The 18,265-nt window shown below is 44.9% G+C and overlaps 1 protein-coding gene across 3 annotated transcripts in view; it reads left to right on the top strand.

Moving 5' to 3' along the window:
• The first annotated feature begins 615 nt into the window (after window positions 1–615).
• Window positions 616–18,265, top strand: part of PRDM10 (PR/SET domain 10) — a 1,096,800-nt gene continuing 1,079,150 nt past the window's right edge. For 2 of the 3 annotated variants that reach the window (XM_085647206.1, XM_085647205.1), the window contains exon 1: window positions 616–747. The gene's annotated coding sequence lies outside the window, so the exon portion shown is untranslated. Of the gene's footprint in view, window positions 748–956; window positions 1,055–18,265 lie in introns of those variants that run through there. The other variant, XM_085647207.1, reaches the window with a different exon arrangement.

Below are 18,265 nucleotides of genomic sequence, written 5' to 3'. Positions count from 1 at the left end.
TGTAGCCTTGGACAAAATGTGCTGGCAACATACAAATTAAAGAGGATGGTTTGTTAAAATAAAAGAAATGAAGTATACAAATCAAGAAGTCTCATTTTAAGGACACATCGGGGTCTGTGCTTTATGTTAAATAATTAAATACACTCCAAAAAAACAGTTCGTATTTACAACACGAGAGGGCTGCGTTATTAAGCATTCTAAGCAAGAGCGCGGCTTGTTGGTCACACACAAATCCGATTACTTCGAAGGGTGTTTTGAGTTCTTTTGTCTGTCAAATTATGCTTTTGAAGTAGGTGTTGGTACCCGAATGTATTCTGCACGTGTATTAAATGTGCAAGCCTCTGATACCCCGGGGACACTAACCTTTCTTCTGGTGCCCCTGGGGTATTAGTGTGAGTTTATACTATACTTGCGCCACAGCTCCACATAGATATCTCGCGTTTCATCATTGGATGGTTTCACGGCTTCCGGATAAGAGGACTTCGGTCATTAGTCGAGCTTGTTTCACGTTTCATTACCTCACAGTGGGAGTCACAGGTAAAAAACAGACGCACTAAAGAATAAAGCTAATTAAGAAGAAACAAAAAAATGACGGTGTATTTTCCATACCCGAAACGACTATTAAATTTAAGTTTGCAAAAAAAAAATATATATTAACTCAACCAATCAGCGCGCTGCAACCGTCAGTTGCTAGGTAGAATATGCTAATGTCGGCAATGCGACCGTCTCTGCAGCTACCATTCTGAGGTAAGAACAACTTGAGAATTTTCATTTAATTCTGCTGATTTAAAGCCGAAAAAGGTCCTGATGCCGGACAGGGCCCTATAGCGTGACGGCTTGTAAGTAATCCCCAAACGGCTGCCGAGTCAGTGGCCTCTGTGACGCTGCTGGATTATTCGATGTTATTCCCCTCGCCCATTTCTCCTTTGGCTTTGACGGGTTGTTGTTTCCTAGTCCCACCCAAAATGGTGCTGGTCCGGGGAGGATTTTTTGTAACCTTTGACAATTCGTCTTAATGTACCTCAGAATAAAAGACGCGATCAACCGAGTTGAGGTACGAGTCTGAAAGGTCGCGGTGTAACGGAGTGTTGGATGTTCGTGACCTCCACTGCCATCACTGGGGCCCAAGTCTCCCCCACGATGAAAAGCCCGTTGGTTTACACCCGCCCTGGTGGTTTTTGGTTTGGTCCGTTTTTTTTTTTTTTGCTGCGTAGGTATGGGTCTCTTGTGTTGACAGATTTTAGGCGCTCACGACACAGTGTCGTTTCCTCCAGTAACGGGTGGTGGTTCATATTTTGGTGCACGCTACTGACTGACCCTTTCAGTGGTTATCTTGAGTTGACCGTTTGGCCACCAGTCTACTTCGGTTCCTCAGCCTCTTCTCACTCTATGCACCAAAATAATGGTCGTTCAGAGGGCCAAGGACGCCCACAGACCCTTATAGGGGTGAAAGTATTAGCTCTGTTCGCGCATGTGGAGAAGTGTTGATAACTAATAAAAAACTGGAGGGCAGACAGTTAAAACAAGAGTCGTGTGGTTTTGGAACACAGATCGAAGCTCGACATTTCCGCTGGATTTCTTTGAACTCTGGTTACAACATGAATCTCCTATGGCCTTTTTTAAAAACTGAAAGTGAGGGCCTAAGTGGAGCTGCACATTTGCCCCCATGCCATTTACATTCTGTGACCTCAGTTGTTCATTTCGGATAGGATTATTGTGTATTGCAACTGCCAATATAAACAAGCATTGGCTTAGCGAATAGGTCTCGCTTTTGGGACCTTAAAAGTATTTAGTTATGCAGCACAATATCCTTGGTGCAACAAAATCAATTGTTGCATGGCTAAAAACTTAAAAGGTCCCGAAGGCGAGACCTATTGGCTATGCCAATGCTTGTTTTGTTTGCAGTAGAGTGATCCTATTCGCATAGTGCTATTGCTGTTTGTATGACCTTGCGGCGCTGTAGAACTAGTAATGGGAAATAGGTTACGTGGGAGTTGAGGTGAAAAAAAGTGACACCAATGGAAAAAAGAATTAAAAAAAATAGGGAAGGAGTTGTGGATAATGCGTGGCAGGAGAAAGCGTAATACTAGAGGAGGAGATGTGTGCGAGAGACAGCGAAAGAGGTTTTAGAGAGAAGTGTGCACGAGTGACGGGGAGAAAGGTGTGGGTAAAGAATGGAACGGGAGAAGGAATATGGGAGGGAGTGGGAAACAGGGCAGCTGCGAGTTTGTGAAGAAGAGATCAGAGCAGAATGGATGGAAGAGCTAGGGTGAGAGTCACTGGAAGGATTCCTGGTGGGAAAGAGGACCCTGAGCTCACAAAACAAGTCTTTTTACTGGAACCAGAGACAAAACAATAGATGCGAGTTGTGTTTATATGTACAGCACTGATAAACTGGCCCTGAAGCAACAAATACTTTAACTTCACGATCTGCTTGTAGACTCGACCTAGTATAAATATCAGTATAAATATCAACAGCAGTACAGTGCGCTCATCACATTGTGTACTGTGGTCTCATCTGAGGTAGACCCACATTACCCTGTATCTACAGAACAGTTTGTGCAGGTTGGTTAAGTTCACAATAGCACTTTTGCAACCAGGGAGCCTGTAATGTAGCTGGGTACCCCCAATGATATGCTGGAGGCAGGACTGGTGTATAAGTGCCTTTATTGCAGCATTAGGTATCACACATCCGAGAGAGCGCCGGGCAACAGGCTCCGATCGCTTCTCTCGCGTCGCGCTAACTCGCGCATGCGCAGTAGCGTCCAATATGTCCGCTACGCGCATTTCCGCCGTTACGTAGTGCGCGTCAACTAGACCGCGACACTACATATCTCCCCCTTTTATACCACACAACACAATGTACCTGACTGGGTGGTTAGTCCATTTCATAGTCTCTAAACTTGGACGGTCTCACCACCGCTCGCCCAACCCGGGTGTGTCTTACCGGGGTAGTATGTCCTTCTTGACCTCCTTCTGCGACAGGGCTTCACCTTCTTCCTTCCGGAGTGCCATGACCTTCTCTCTCTCCATTCTCACCCCCTTCCCGGGTCCTTTCCTCCGTGGCCGGTCCTTCGTGTACCTCTCTCTCACAGTTTTGCTCTTCATGAATGTTCTCTCCGCACTCTCCCTTTGGAGCTCCTGCTTCCCTTGTCACCTCTTCTGGTGGTGTTGCCCCTTCCATGTCCTCCCGGGGCCATTGTAAGATTTTGTTGCATTTGGCCATACGGTCTTGGGACCACACGTTTCCATCGCTGAGCAACGCTGCTCGGTCATACACTTCTTCCACTCTTAGGGGTGGGGAGTATTTGCTTTCTCCCTTTCGCTTTAGAACTGCCAGCTTCACTCTGACCCACTCCCCTTTTTCTAACGCTGTCTCCTTCACCTTTTTGTTGCGGTTGTAGTATTCAGTGTAAATATGCTGTGCCTTCTCCAGGTTGTGTTGTACCACCGCTGGAGACCACTTGCTGGTGATGGTTTTCTCTTTCCAAGCAACATTGTCTCTGGTGAAGGGTTGCCTTCCTCGTAGGATTTGGAAGGGGCTGTACCCCGTGCTGGTGGGGGTGATGCGATATGCCCAGACCGTACTTTGTACTTCTTTTCCCCAGTCTTTGCCCCTGGTGATGGCAGCCTGTATGGAGCCCATAAGCACCCTGTTGAACCTTTCTACTTGTCCATTACTGGCCGGGTGATATATCAACGTGTGTCTGAGTAGAATGCCATTCCTATCCGCAAATCTGGCCCATTTGTCCGAGGTAAATTGGGGACCGTTGTCACTGATTATGGTTCTGGGGATGCCCTCCCTGAGGAATACCGTCTTGAGAAAACGCAGTATTGTGTCAGTGTCCATTTCCTCTTGGATGTGTACCTCTGGCCACTTTGAGTATTTGTCCACCAACACGCATAGGTATTTGGGTATCCCCTGATGGTCAAGTACAGGTCCCAAGATGTCCACTGCCACTTCTTCCCACGGGTTACTGGGATTCGTGAACTTTCCTAGAGCAGGCCTCATCGGTTTTAGTATCTTGTCAGCTCCTTGGCACTGCACGCAGTCTCTCACGTGCCTCTCCACCTGCAGATCCATCCCCGGCCACCAATACGTTTGTTTGGTTCTGGCTTTCGTCTTCACGATTCCCAGGTGTCCTTCGTGTATTATAGACAGCAGATCCGGTATTATGTTCTCAGGTGGAACCACTCTATTTCCTCTGTATACAAACACACCGTCGTTCCCCACCGACAGCTCCTCTCTAACCTCATAGAACTGTCGAACCTTGGGCTTCTGTTGTCTCCTCTCCGGCCACCCTCGTACGATGTACTTCTTGATTTCTTCCAGGTCTCTATCAGCTGCATACGCATCCTTCCACTCCTGTCTACTGATGGCCCTTTCCGGATCATCTCTCAGGGCTACCATCTCGTCTTCTTCGTCGGTGCCGCTGGTGGCGCTTTCCATTGCTGACGCCCTGCTGAGGTAATCCGCTATCTTGTTTCTTGAGCCAGGTATGTAGTCCACGTCGTACCGATACTCCAAGAGTTTTAGCGTCATCTTCGCTATCCGGGGTGTTGCGCTGGCATGGCCACTTGACGTCAAGACCTTCACTAGGGGGTTGTGGTCCGTTTTCACTTGAAATCGCGTGCCCCACAGGAACTGGCGATACTTTCCCATGGCCCATACCACGGCCAACATCTCTTTCTCGATTACACAGAACTTTTGTTCCGAGGCCGTCAGTGTCCTGGACGCGAAGCTGATCGTCTCCGTCACGCCTCCTTGTCTCTCTTGCATGAGCACCGCTCCTAACCCTTTTTCGCTTGCGTCTGTCATCAATATCGATCTACCCAGGGGATCGTACCCATGCAGCGGCATCGCCTGGCTGATTTCCCGTTTCACTGTGTCAAACTCTTCTTGCGCCTCTTCCGTCCATGCAAACGCCGTCTTGTCCCTCGTGAGATGTCTCATGTTGTGTGTTTTCGTGGCGAAGTGGTGGACAAACTTACTATAGTATTCCGCCATCCCTAGAAAGGACCTTACTTCTTCTTTGGAGGTAGGCGGGGGCGCGTCACAGATAGCCTTCACATTCCCTTTCTTCGGTGTTATCCCGTGTTCTCCAATTTCATGCCCCAGGTATGTGACTGATGTCATTCCGAAATGACACTTCTCCCACTCTGCCGTCAGTCCGTTTTCTTCCAAGATCTTTAATACCGCTTCCAGCTTCTCATTGTGGTCTTCTAGCTCCTTCCCCATTACTAGGATATCATCTTGGAAGTATTGCACCCCCTCTATACCCTTGAATAGGCGGGCCATTAGCTTTTGGAAAACTGCCGCTGCTGATGCTAGTCCAAAGGGCATGCGGCAGAACTGATAGCATCCAAACGGAGTTATGAATGACGTCAGTTTCTTGCTCGTGGGGTGCAGAACTACCTGGTGGTATGCCGATTTTAGGTCGATGGTGGAGAACCATTTCACGCCTTTCGTGCGGGCCAGCATTTCCTCTATGCGTGGTAACGGGAATTTTTCTACCACGATGCACTTGTTGAGTTCTCGGAGGTCCACACATAAGCGCACCTTGCCTGACGGTTTCATGGCCACCACCAGTGGCGCCAACCATTCTGCGCTGTCGATCGGTTCAATGATTCCTTCTTCCTCCAGTCTGTGTAGCTCCTGTTGCACTGCCTCTCTCACAGCGATCGGTATGTTTCTTACTTTGTGTGTAACGGGGCTGACGTTCTCCTTGAGGACGATTCTGTGGGTAAATTTCTCTAGTTTACCGATCTTGCCGCCAAATATTTTTGGGTGTTCGCACCGCCATCTCACTGCCGTCGACCATTCTCCATCTAACGTCACTAGCACTTGGGTGTCTCCTCCCGGATTCAGTTGTATGCCCAACTCTCCTTGGTCCATCCACCCGAGGACTGATGGTCCCTTCTCCGCGACGTATAGTTTGCACTGGGCGCTGCGTTCTTTGAACTGGAACAGCAGTCTCCTGAATCCTACCATTGGAATGGGTTCCCCCGTGTAGGTGACCGGTCGTATGTCGGGCGGTTCCAGATGTGAGCCAAGTGTGGGTTTGAATCTCGCGTTCCACACGGATCTTTGGACGATCGTGTAGGGAGACCCCAAGTCCGCTACTATGGTGATTTCTACTCCTCCAATGTGCATGTCGCACTGGGGCTTGCGTGCTCTTTTCCCGTCGATGCCCAGTACTTGGTCTTCCACACATAGGACTTCATCGTCTTCCTCCTGACCTTCTTCTTCCTCTCCTATGTCCTGCGCCACGAATTTCACCGCGCGTTGTTTCCCTTTCCTTCGACACACCTTCTCGTAGTGGCCGACCAGGCCGCAGAATGCGCACTTGGCTCTGAAGGCGGGGCACCGTTTGTCGTGCGCCGCGTGGTTCGGGCTTCCGCACCTGTAGCACCTCGACGTTCCTTCCTTTTCTTGCTTCCACGGTTGTCCCGGTTTTCCTTTCCCTTTGTTTGTTCCTTTTGTACTCTCCTGGCGCCGTTTTTCCTCTTCCATACTGGTCCGCGTCCTCCACCTTATTTATCGTGAGTCTCGGGGCTTGGTCTCTCTTTGCTGCTTCTGCGCAGCGCTTAGTTAGTTCTGCCCTTTTCACGATGGCTATCACGTCTTTTAGCGTCGCATCTCCACTCGCCCACAATTTATCTTGCACTGTCTTGCTTGTCGTATGCATTACTATTTGGTCCTTAATGAATTCGTCCTGTAATGCACCAAATTTACATGTTATCGCTAGTTTTCTCAGCGCCGCCACATAGTCGTCTATCGTTTCCCCCGCTTCTTGCTTCCTCTGCTGGAAATTGTAGCGGTCGATGGACGTGCAAACTGCGGGTCGATAGTGGATGTCCAATCTTCAATGGCGTGTTTGAATACATCGGTGTCCGCTGCTGGTCGGGTGACCGGTGTTAAGTTTTGGAACACCCGTATGCCTTCAGGTCCCAGATTATGTAAGAGTATCCTCTTCCTCCTGGTGCTGGAGAACGCCTCCTCGTTCTCATCTTCCAGTGCTTCGAGGTAATTTTTGAAGTACTCCCTCCAGTCTTCCCATTTCATTTGGGGTTCCCCTGGCCTTGGTAGGAACGGGACTGGCGTCGTTAATGCTGATACCTGCGCACTCATCTTGGCTTCCGCCTGTTTCCTCTGACTGCCTGGCGCTTCCGTCCTCTCCCCCCTTCTTCGGGTCGTCGGGTTCTCGTCGGAGCTGTCTGCGCTGTCTCCACCCGCTTCCGCCAGGGTCTCTGCTGCACCTCGCTACGGTCGCCCGCTCACGCTTCTATGCCTCTGGTCGGCACACTTCTCACGTGCCACCCTCTGGTGTCCGTCTGCCACTGCCGCGCTCTCCCGGTGTGCTGGTGTCCGTCCTTTACCTCCCTGGTCTGCTCGCCTTGTGGGACGTCGTCCCCGCCGGCTCTCCTGCAGGTTGGGGGCTCTTCCCTCACTGGGGTTCAACAGGGTCCGCTCTGTCCAAGCCTCGTCGCCACTGTAATGTAGCTGGGTACCCCCAATGATATGCTGGAGGCAGGACTGGTGTATAAGTGCCTTTATTGCAGCATTAGGTATCACACATCCGAGAGAGCGCCGGGCAACAGGCTCCGATCGCTTCTCTTGCGTCGCGCTAACTCGCGCATGCGCAGTAGCGTCCAATATGGCCGCTACGCGCATTTCCGCCGTTACGTAGTGCGCGTCAACTAGACCGCGACACTACAGAGCCTTCACTCAAAAACCATAAGTAAGCTATTGCTATTTCATAGAGGTCTTGAGGTCATTTCTGAAGGCAAGTTGAGAGTAATAACGAGGCATGAAAAACACAAATTCATGCAATTAGGACCTCCTACGAAACGAATTGAAAGAGCCAAAATGTCCCCTTAATAGATGGAAACTTGGAGAAAGAGCTATGCATTCGGGAACTTTGTAAGTGAAAGACAGCTAAGGAATGTGTATTGAATCTGCATGTCTTTTGCACGAAACCCGACTTTACTGGGGGTGGCAGGTAAGGAGCGTGTTACTTTTTGTTTTTTAAGCTAACTGACGTCCAAATACAGGTACATGTGAGTCAATTCATCTCAGACACAAAACTACGAATCCACTAGTTCAACGTGCACTTGTACTGTATTACTCGTACATAGGGCCATGTGGCAGCAACAGTCGCACGTTGAAATTTCGGCAGAGATAATTCAGGCATTCATCTTCCCTGTTCTGCTAAACCGTGTAATAATATCAATGAAGCACAGACAATGGACATTTCTGTGCACTACATAAGTTCAGTATTATAACTTCCTGGAGTGGTGCATAAAAGAATACATAAGAAATAACAGTCCGTTTCATAGATAGAGCTTACCTTGTTGCGCTGTCCCCTTGCTCAAAACGAGAAAGGGAGTAAACTGTACGTTGAGCATCCTCGGGAGACACCATTAAAAGGGAAGACGGGCAGCTGTCAATACCCTCTCTGCCACCCATCCAGGGCTCACATGGAGCCGGAAGCCATATTGGAAAGGGGGAATTTCGAAGCTGTCAAACTTGTGAACTACAAAGAAGCGATGCATTAATGATGATATAGAGAAATGGTCCGGATAGTTTTTAATGTCCAAATGAAAATGTTCAACAGCTTCTCTACATACAGTTTAGAAACATGTCTGTTGTTATACATTATTAAAGAAAATAAATGTGGACAAAACATTTGGGTATTTGAACCTTGCTCTGTTAGCATACTCGTCTGAAACTAAAAAATTCAGTTTTTGTAAAACCTAAAATCAGACCACCTAAAGAAATATGGTGAAAATGCACAATGTGTACACTGCACAGAACCCAAACCATAGCGTAAAGAAAGCATTTTGTCTGCACCGCATCAGGTTGTGCCGAGAAGGGGAGCTGTAGCTGGGCCCTTGCCTCCATATACAGGGACCACCGGTGCAGGGCGGGTTGTGCTTCATGGCATGGGCGGAGGAGAGGGAGGTAGAAAGGGACAGTCTCTGCTGCGGCTGCAGCCAGGCTCCAGCCTTATCCAGCGCCCCTGCTATCACAAACGAGCAGCTCTTATATGAGAACGGCAAGGGAAGTGCGTGATAATGAAGGAGGGCTGGGGAGATGAGAGGTTTGGACAGTAGAGCGAGTTAAATGCAGATAGAATAAAAAAACTGCAGGGGGTAAGAAACAAGTAGCTGCACTGTTCCTGTGACCCATTGCCCCCACCCTTCGCCCATGCAGATCGAAGCTAGATGGCTAAAAAGAAACAGGCATCGACCTTGGAGGGTTGGTGCGGACGGAACACACTAGTTTATTAAAAATGTTATCTGGTCTAAAGGCAACAAGCCTGGGAGTTGTGTGTGGGCAGGGGGGTCAGGGTGACGAGAAAGGCGCGCACCTCGTGCTGAAGGAAAAACAAGCTGCGAGACGCGCTCTGTGGAGGGGGATGGGGAGGGGCATTGAAGCGAGGCGCGCGCTTGGGCGAGCGAGAGGAAAGCCAGATGGCGCCTCTGCTCGTGACTGCACACTGTATGCCACACAAAGCTGTGGTCGAACTCACTAAATGTCTCGCCAGAGCAGGGCATACGCTGGCTCAGGCGAGACATAAAAAAAAAGGTGCCTGGATTAAGTACCGGTAATCATGACACCGTGTATCACACTCCATCTCCATAGCTATACGACTGTGTATTTAGCGATACCTGTGTAGGTAATGCATCTAACAAAAATGTGAAACCGCTTGCACAAACATGACCCCATCCTCATTAATTCCATAAAGCAAAGCATAATCGCGCCTACTCATTCCTAGAAAGACAAAACTAGAGCACTGGCTACTTATAGGAGGAAGGGTTTGTATTTGCATTTTTATATAGCTTAAACTCGACCCAAAGGTTTTGGAGCGCTTTTACATGAGCACCAGTTAGTTACATGAAGGTTGGGAGGCCGGACTGACGAGGAAACATATAATGTAGCGTAATTACAGTTAGATGAGGAGACATGTCAAGATGCCAATACACTATACACCAAATCTCCAACCGTACCTAAAGAAATGTCCTAATGATAATGTGAAATTAAAGTGTTAGGTTTAATTCTTCTGGCAGCCCTACAGACGTCAGAGAAACATGTTTACATTCTGCCAAGGAGGCAGTTGTTTAACAGCCCTGAACAGAAAAGGAAAGAGAAATTCCAGCAGCAGAATAGGTCAGGGTAACACTGGAACGTGTCCCCCGCCCCCTACCTATAGTTGCCATATGCAGTTTATCCACTGTATGGTCCTTTCATTTTTTATTTTAGAGCAAGTGAGATACCCTCTCATCACTCAACAAAAAAATTAAGATCAGGAGACTAACCCAGCTGGCCAAGAACCAAGAGGAGAGAAAGGCAGAATGATCATATCCTGAGTCAAGTTGAATTGGGCAAAGCTTTATGTCTACAGGATGGAGAAAGTCTGAACACTAAACATTTGGTCTAAATAATGTTTCAGCACTAGTCCCTCTGGCATGAACACAAAGTAGTCTCTCAACAAAGAAGAGCTTCAGCCTTTTCCTAAATCCCTTTAGGAGGTGCTACCAAAAAGCCACTGCAAGAGTAAGAGACTCCTCCTTTAAAGCTCAAAGATGGCACCCTTATTAAACCACACAGAGAACTTAAAATGTCACAGAGCGAGACCACAATCCTAACTAGGCTGAGCATGTCAGAACCCCAAAAAAGATCAGAAGGTTATTCCTCTACAGATGAAAGACCACTCCAAGGACCTCTTAAGTACCCAAATTACAGCCAACAGTAGGATGAAAATGACTGACATTGAATAAGGGTATGGTACATCTTAATTTCCCACAAAAAGTTATAGGGTCCACACACAAACAGGGCCATAACTTAGATCTTATATTTACTAATTGCCACACACATGCTACTGAAAAACCATATTCACTCATATAGTCAGACCAGTACCTAGTACCATTTACCTTGTTAATACCAGAAACATCTTTGATAACTACCACCTCAGTTATCTCAATGCGGCCCTTGCACAAATGTGTGAAGTCCAATTTAGCAGAGTCCTTTGACCTAATGGAATACAGAGAAAGAACGCATGGAGGTAGCTGTTAGCTTCATTAATGCTTCCCTTCTGCAGGCAATAGATAAAGTGGCACATATTAAAAGAAGCCCTGCTGAAAGGAAGCTGCCTTCTACTGCCTGGTTCTCACCCACACTGCAGGCGGAAAAACACTTAAGCAAACAATTGGAAAGTAAATAGAGTCTTCTAGAAGATAATTTGATTTATAAAACAGCCCTAAGAAATTTCCAGAAAAGGATTAAAAAAGCACAGGCAGAAGGTTTCTCTGGGTAAATCGCCAAGACTGGCTACACCCCAAGGAAGGTTTTACAGATAGTTCCTTTCTAACCCCTGCAGCAGTTTAACAAAACATAATTGCACTACAATCACTGTGCGACCATATTTCAAAGTACAGTTATGACAAAATGGGTGGCATATGTTCCGGTTTTGTCAATGATCCAGGAGTTGTGACCCCCATCCTGAACCCACAGCGTCAGATGGACAATAACTGAATGTCTTTGAAAAAAATTATCTAGCTCACTCAGAAGCAGCTTTTCTCACTGCGAGGTCCGGGTCCCCTTAATCCCTGTCCCCCTCGCATCCTGAAATTTGCAGGTTGAACCGTCAACAAATACATTAATGCGTTGTTCAGTGAATCGTTTAAACTAGGACCAGCCACCCCTCCTAGAAAAAAGCAGTTGTGCTACTATTGTTGAAAAAGTTCAATGGAAATTTACTAAGCCCCAGCACCTACAGGCCTAGCTCCTAGCGCTGGGAAAGATGCTGGAAAACCTCTTTAACAAGCAACTCTCCCTTTTTGCTGAAATAAAGGGAATCTTGCATTCTACACAACCGGACTTTCACAACGGTTCTGTAACAAGGTTGCAGTCCTAGAGTTTGTCAAAATTATCCTTTACCAGGGAAAAAAAATTCTTTCTTTTTTTAAGCATCACTGCAGCTTTTGACATTGTGTCCCATAAGATCCATTTGGAGGTACTGGAGGCTCTTGGAATAGCTGCAAAGCAAAGCTATGGAAAAAACTCTTTCAATGAGAGAAAGCGTAGGCCGCCCGTCTCCACTCCTTCACTTCAAGCTGCAAAGAAATGAGACCTAGTGTCCCTCAAGGCTCAGTCCTTAGCCCCACCTTGTTCAACATCTATATTGTACCTCGGGCCAAGGAAGTACAACCGTGGGGCTTCAATATAGTATCATATGAAGACGATACACAACTTATGCTTTTTTTCCAGCAAGTCGATGGCTTAGTGGTGTAGAGATTCTAAGGTTGTCTCTCCTCTGTGGTAAGTTTTGATGCAGCTGATTTGCCTCAAGATGAACTCAGATCAATCGGAGCTACTTGCCTTGGGCTACTACTCCCTTCCTGACCATTTGAGGCTGTGACTAAAAAATCTTGGAGGAACCCGACCCCTACTTTGGTGGTGATAAACCCTGTGATAAAGTTCAATAATGACCTTTCCTTTAAACCACAAATTCAGGCATTGTCTGTTGAACAGTACTTAAGTAGCTAAAAAAGACACTAACATTTCTACCAGCCCATATAGGAAAATCCATTGTGCAACCCTAGTGACCTCCATATTGGACTATGTAAACTTCTTATCTAGGGCTCCCTTTGGGACTATTAAAGAAGTTACAGTGGGCTCAGAATTTGTCTGAACATCTTCTCCTCGACTATTCCATTAGTAAGTCTATTGAGATTGGCCTAAAAAAACTTAATTGGCTACCAGTATATAAAAGGGTCAACTTTACGGCCTTGTTGATTACCTTCAGAGCTAATCACAAAAGAGACCTTTCTATCTTCAGAGTTGATTTAGTGAATAGACGCTTGTCAGAGAGATTTGCTCCTCAAATCAGGGATTTCTTTGCATCCTCAGAGTTCGGAAGGGAAAGACGGAAGGACACTCATTCTCTCTACTGAAGGCAAATCTGTTGAATGCTCTGCTGAAACAATGGAGAGAGATTAAATCAGAACCCCTATTTAAAATAGTCCTGTAGACCTTCATTTTCAGAGAGGCTTAGGTGATAGGCACAGGGACGCTTCCTTGGAAACAGCTGTGGCGCTTTACAAATGAAATGTAATTTTCATTTGTTCATGCAAGTGTGCCAAAGCGGAGGGCAATGGGGGCAAGCAGATGTCTATAGTTAAAATTTCTTTGGTGTATTTGGCTTTCTCAAGCTGGTTTCTAGCAGTACTACCATTTGTCAGTCTGAAGGATGTCTATTTTGTTGAGTCTAGCAGTGGTATAGTATGTTCTATATATAGTAAAGAGATGTTACTTCCATGGATAAGGCGATTTTTGAGGTGAATGTATATAACTGCATTTGTATCAATTATAAAGGGCGATGAGGGAATTGGCTTTTAAACGAGAAAAGAGTTCCAATTTCATTTGGGTTTTTTCATTCAAATTAGAAAAATTGTCAAGAAAGACATTTATAAAACTAAGTAGACATGTTATTTAACAAATCGGCTGATGTCGACATAGTCTAGAGATTGCTGCCTTTTATGTTAGAAAGGTGTACAATTTGAGGTTATCTAAACCATATAAATCTCGGGTTACTGAAAAGGAAAGGAGACTTCGGGTTCCCCATATCTTGTATCAATGACTTATCTTTATTAACCACTTGACAGCCAAGACTTTTTCCCTAGAATGTTAAGCCCTTTTTGACACTCTGGCACTTCATGCTTAAGCCTTCATGACTTTTTTTCCTACAAATGGAATCCAGGCCCACTTTGCGTCTTTTTTCCCTCATATCTTGGGAATTCTAAAGGTATTCAGGGTTTCTGGATTTCTTTGTTGGGAACTAAGAAAATAGGCAAGATATAGTACTTTTTTCTTAAGAAAAATGGAGGAAAAGTGCTGTGTAAGAAAATGTTTTTTTGTCCTTAAAATTACACAAACAGGTTTGCTGTGCAAGGATCACATTTCCCCCAGCTCTCAGTAACAGAGTAAAAAAAACAAAAAAAAACATTTTTTTACTACAATTTTTTGCATTTTTCTAAATGGTCATTCATTTTTCGCAAATTTTGTGGTTTTATCAAATTTGAGTTTTTGGTGGAAACATATGTAAGAGCTATGGGTAATCACAGAAAGCTATATATTTCTGTTAAAACTAGACAAACATTGGTGTGTTGATTGCTCATGGTTTTCCCAAATAAACTCATTTTTTAAATAAAAAATACTAAAAATAAATAGGAAAAAATGGCAATTGACAACACTTTCATCTGAATTTTTTTGCCCTGAGGACTTACTTACAAAAATACCATTATGTTAGGCCTGTCAGACGGATCTAGTTGCCGGAATATATGTTGTTTTGGTGGTTGTCCAAAAACTCGCGATACTCGGTGCAAAGATCCAAGCTGCAGACTGATGATTTTTCGTTGTGTACCAACAGCGATTTATATGGTAAAACCTAATGAATGAATAATGGGTCTGATGGAAACCTATGTATTTCTGAAATGTGCAGCAGATACTGATTAAGGAATAGTGCTTATTTTTACACCATGAGCTTTGAGTTGCCCTTACAATAGGGATTCAGGGGACATCTGGCAAATGGTGCTCTTTCTTACACACTTGCCTTTATGTGGAAGTCAAAAATTGATGGAAATCTAATTGGTAAGAACAAATGTTTTACTACTCTGTGTTCCCACACATTTCCTGATAAGAGCAGTACCACACTTGTGTGGCTGAGCCTAGTGCCCATGACGCCAAAGGCCCCAAAATACAAACTTGAAACATCAACATTTCTGAAAGTAAAATGTAGATTTTCCCCAGCTTTGACCGACAGAAAATCTGGATTTTATTACACAGAGGCTAACATTATTGCAATATCCTTCTATTGTGCCACTCACAGCAGCCCCTTTATGGTTTAAGTGTTTTTATTATTAGTATTAATTCACATAGTGCCAACAAAATTACATGCGTATAAAGATCATCAGTCACTGCCGTGATATATCCATGGGGAATTGTGTGAATCCCCATCCAAGCAGCGTGTGCATATTCAAATAATAATCGCAACAAAAAAGGAACTCTCAAAGGTGAAATAGAAAAGGGAGCAGCCCCTTTAAAGAATATAGAACTATAACAAAATTCATTGAAAGATCAACAAAACGCCAGAATCCCCAGCCATCATCCTTCTATTTGGCAAACATAACCAAGAAAAAACATGTAATAACTCTACTAGTCCTTTAATCACAGAGAAAGCTAACACCTCAGAAATTCCATATTTCTCCTTTCTCCTGAATTTCTTCCGTCTTCTTTAACTGTGGACCACGACCTATAAGTGAAACACACAACAATTACCAAACAAGGGTTGGGCAGGGGGAATAATAGTAGCCTCTGTATCTTTAATAAAATCCGTATTTTCTGTCCTTCAAACCTGGGGAAAATGTAGATTTTCCACAGCCTTGATGGGCAGAAAATCTGGCTTTTATTAAAGACACAGAGGCTAATATCATGCAATATTCCTTTATTGCCACCACACACAGCAGCCTATTCAATGGTTCTAGAACAATAGAACTTAGAACACCCAAAACATTCCAAAATTCAAAAACCACCCAGTAACTAGTCCACTTCCTTCTTTATTGACCTGCGAACATAGTGGATAGGTAAAAAGTCAATTATGAATTCTCTTAAGAGATGCAAAACGTCTTTAAAACCACTTGAAAAAAACACAAAACATCCAATGATGATGAAGATCTCCGAAACTCCTTAGACTTGACCAGCTGTGAAAAGATAAAACATCAGGGCAGAGAAACCAAACTGGGCGGGATAATATTCGCCTCCATGTCTTTAATAAAATCCAGATTTTCTGCCCATCAAGGCTGTGGAAAATCTCAATTTTATGGCAAGACCGGAGGCTAATATTATGCAAATTTAAAGCTTATTAATAATACATGAAGCAGCATTATCAATTGGCTTGAAAAAAAAAGTCTCAAAACAGAATCAGAAGACCAATCAGCACAACATAAGATGTCCTGAAGACTACCCCCAACCAGACATGCTTTAGAAGCTGCAGCACCTCTCACAGAATGTGCACCAAACATACTCACATCCACCCCCCACTTAACCAACATTTCCTTCACTAGTCTTGCCAACGTGGGAGAGGAGACAGCTTTATGGGGATGCCTAAAAGAAATCAACAATTGATCTACACCCGAGGGCCTAAGATACAAAGTTCTCTTCTCATATTCCTTAACACAACAAACCACACACTGCTTCCTTTTCTCCTCAAAATAGGGATAGAAAATCGTAGACAAATTCGTCTCAGTCCTCTGTCTAATGTTAAAAAAAATCTCTGCTGGAGTATAGGATCTAAAAGACCCCTCCAAAGCCTTAACATCCGGCCCCCCTGTGGTACGAGATCAGGCATAACATAAAGTAGTCAACTTAAACGATAAATCTCTTAGATTCAAATCACAATTTTCACTCCAAGAATCCACGAACAACAAAACACATGAAACATCCCAAAGAATCGCATACCTTGTCCCAGGTGGCTTAGCAATCCTAATACTTCTCATCAATCTTCTAATCAAAATATCTTGACCAACAGTAAAACCATAAACCAAAACATGATCTGCAGCTACTGCAGACCTATACAAATTCACCGCCCTGTAATCTAGACCTTTAGAAAATAACTCAGAAAAAAAAATCAAAATCTGAACTATATCCGCTGAAACAGAATCAAAACCCCTCTCAAAACACCAGCTATTCCACTTTCCCCATGCCAATCTATATGCTTTCATCGTTCCTGGGGCCCATGACTCTTCAATAAGCCTTGAAGCTTCCTTTGAAAGTCCTGGCTTTTCCAAAACTCTCCTGAAAGTCTCCAAGCCACTAACTGAAGCTGGCCTGTCTCCACAAAACTGTGAACCTCCCCGTGTGGACCGCATAGAATTCCTTGCAAAACTGGCAACAAAATTGGAAGATCCAACATGATTGCATACCAAGCTTGCGAGGACCACAACGGAGTCACCACCACCACTGTTTCCTTCCATTTGCGAAACATCCCTGTAACTGCTTATCATGGCAAAAGGAGGAAACTCGTAAGCCTGAAGATTCCTCGTATCCTGCAGGAAATCATCTATCCCTGCTGCATCCGGATCCGGTCGCCAACTGAAAAATCTCTCCACCTAATAAGCCACTCTGTTCGCAAAAAGGTCCACCTGAAACGGACCCCACAAACAATTCAACTTCCTGAACACACCTCTGTCCAGCATCCAATCGCTTGAATCCCTGAAATTCCTCGATTACCAAGCCGCAACAGAATTTGTCAAACCCGGAATATGTTCGGCATGAACAGCGAGGCTTCTCTCCAAACAGTACTCCCAAAATATTTTTGCAACATCTGCCAGTCCCTCTGAACGAGGACCACCCATCCTGTTGACATAACGAACAGCTGAGACATTGTCCATCCTTAAAATCACTGAACATTTCACACTCTTCTCCGCAAAACATCTTATAGCAAAAGAACCTGCCAATAATTCCAAATAATTTATATGCAAGCTCCTTTCCTGTTCTGTCCATCGACCACCAGTTCTCAACCAACCACAACTTGCACCCCAGCCTTCCAAGTTTGCATCCGATTCTATAACAATATCTGCATTTTCTCCAAAAATTGCACGCCCATTCCATGCCTCCATATCTCTTAACCACCAATTCAATTCCTGCCTCGCTTCCAAAGACACACTTTCTCTGAGTACTTCAAACCATCCCTTAAGTGACGCGCCTTCAACCTGTGTAAGGCCCAATAATGTAAGGGACCAGGAAAGATAGCCCGAATAGTAGAAGAAAGCAGTCCTACAATACGGGCTAACATTCTCAATGAGATACAATCTAACTTTAGAGTATTTTTTAATGCCTTCCTTATCCTCTTCAGTTTTTCCTTTGGTAAACTCAAAAAACCTCCCACAGTGTCTATCACAAAATCCAAGAACTGCGTTTGCTGATTTGGCACAAATTGAGACTTTGTTCTGTTTACAACAAAACCCAAATATTCGAACAGATTCACAGCCAGATCTGTATGATGTATCAAAACAGATCTGTCCTGATCCATAATCAAAATATCGTCTAGATAAATTATCAGATGTACGCCCCTCTGTCTCAAATGAGCTACCACTGGGCGATGTACCTTTGTGAAGCACCAAGGTGCCGAGGATAGACGGAAAAGTTGACAAACTTCTACAAGCTCTCTTTCCACCTAAATCTCAAGAACGTCTGATGCTC

The sequence above is a fragment of the Triturus cristatus genome, chromosome 3_2 (genome assembly GCF_964204655.1).
Source record: "Triturus cristatus chromosome 3_2, aTriCri1.1, whole genome shotgun sequence".
NCBI lineage: Eukaryota > Metazoa > Chordata > Amphibia > Caudata > Salamandridae > Triturus > Triturus cristatus.
Note: the sequence above shows the minus strand (reverse complement) of the source record. Positions and strands in the feature narration are given on the sequence as shown.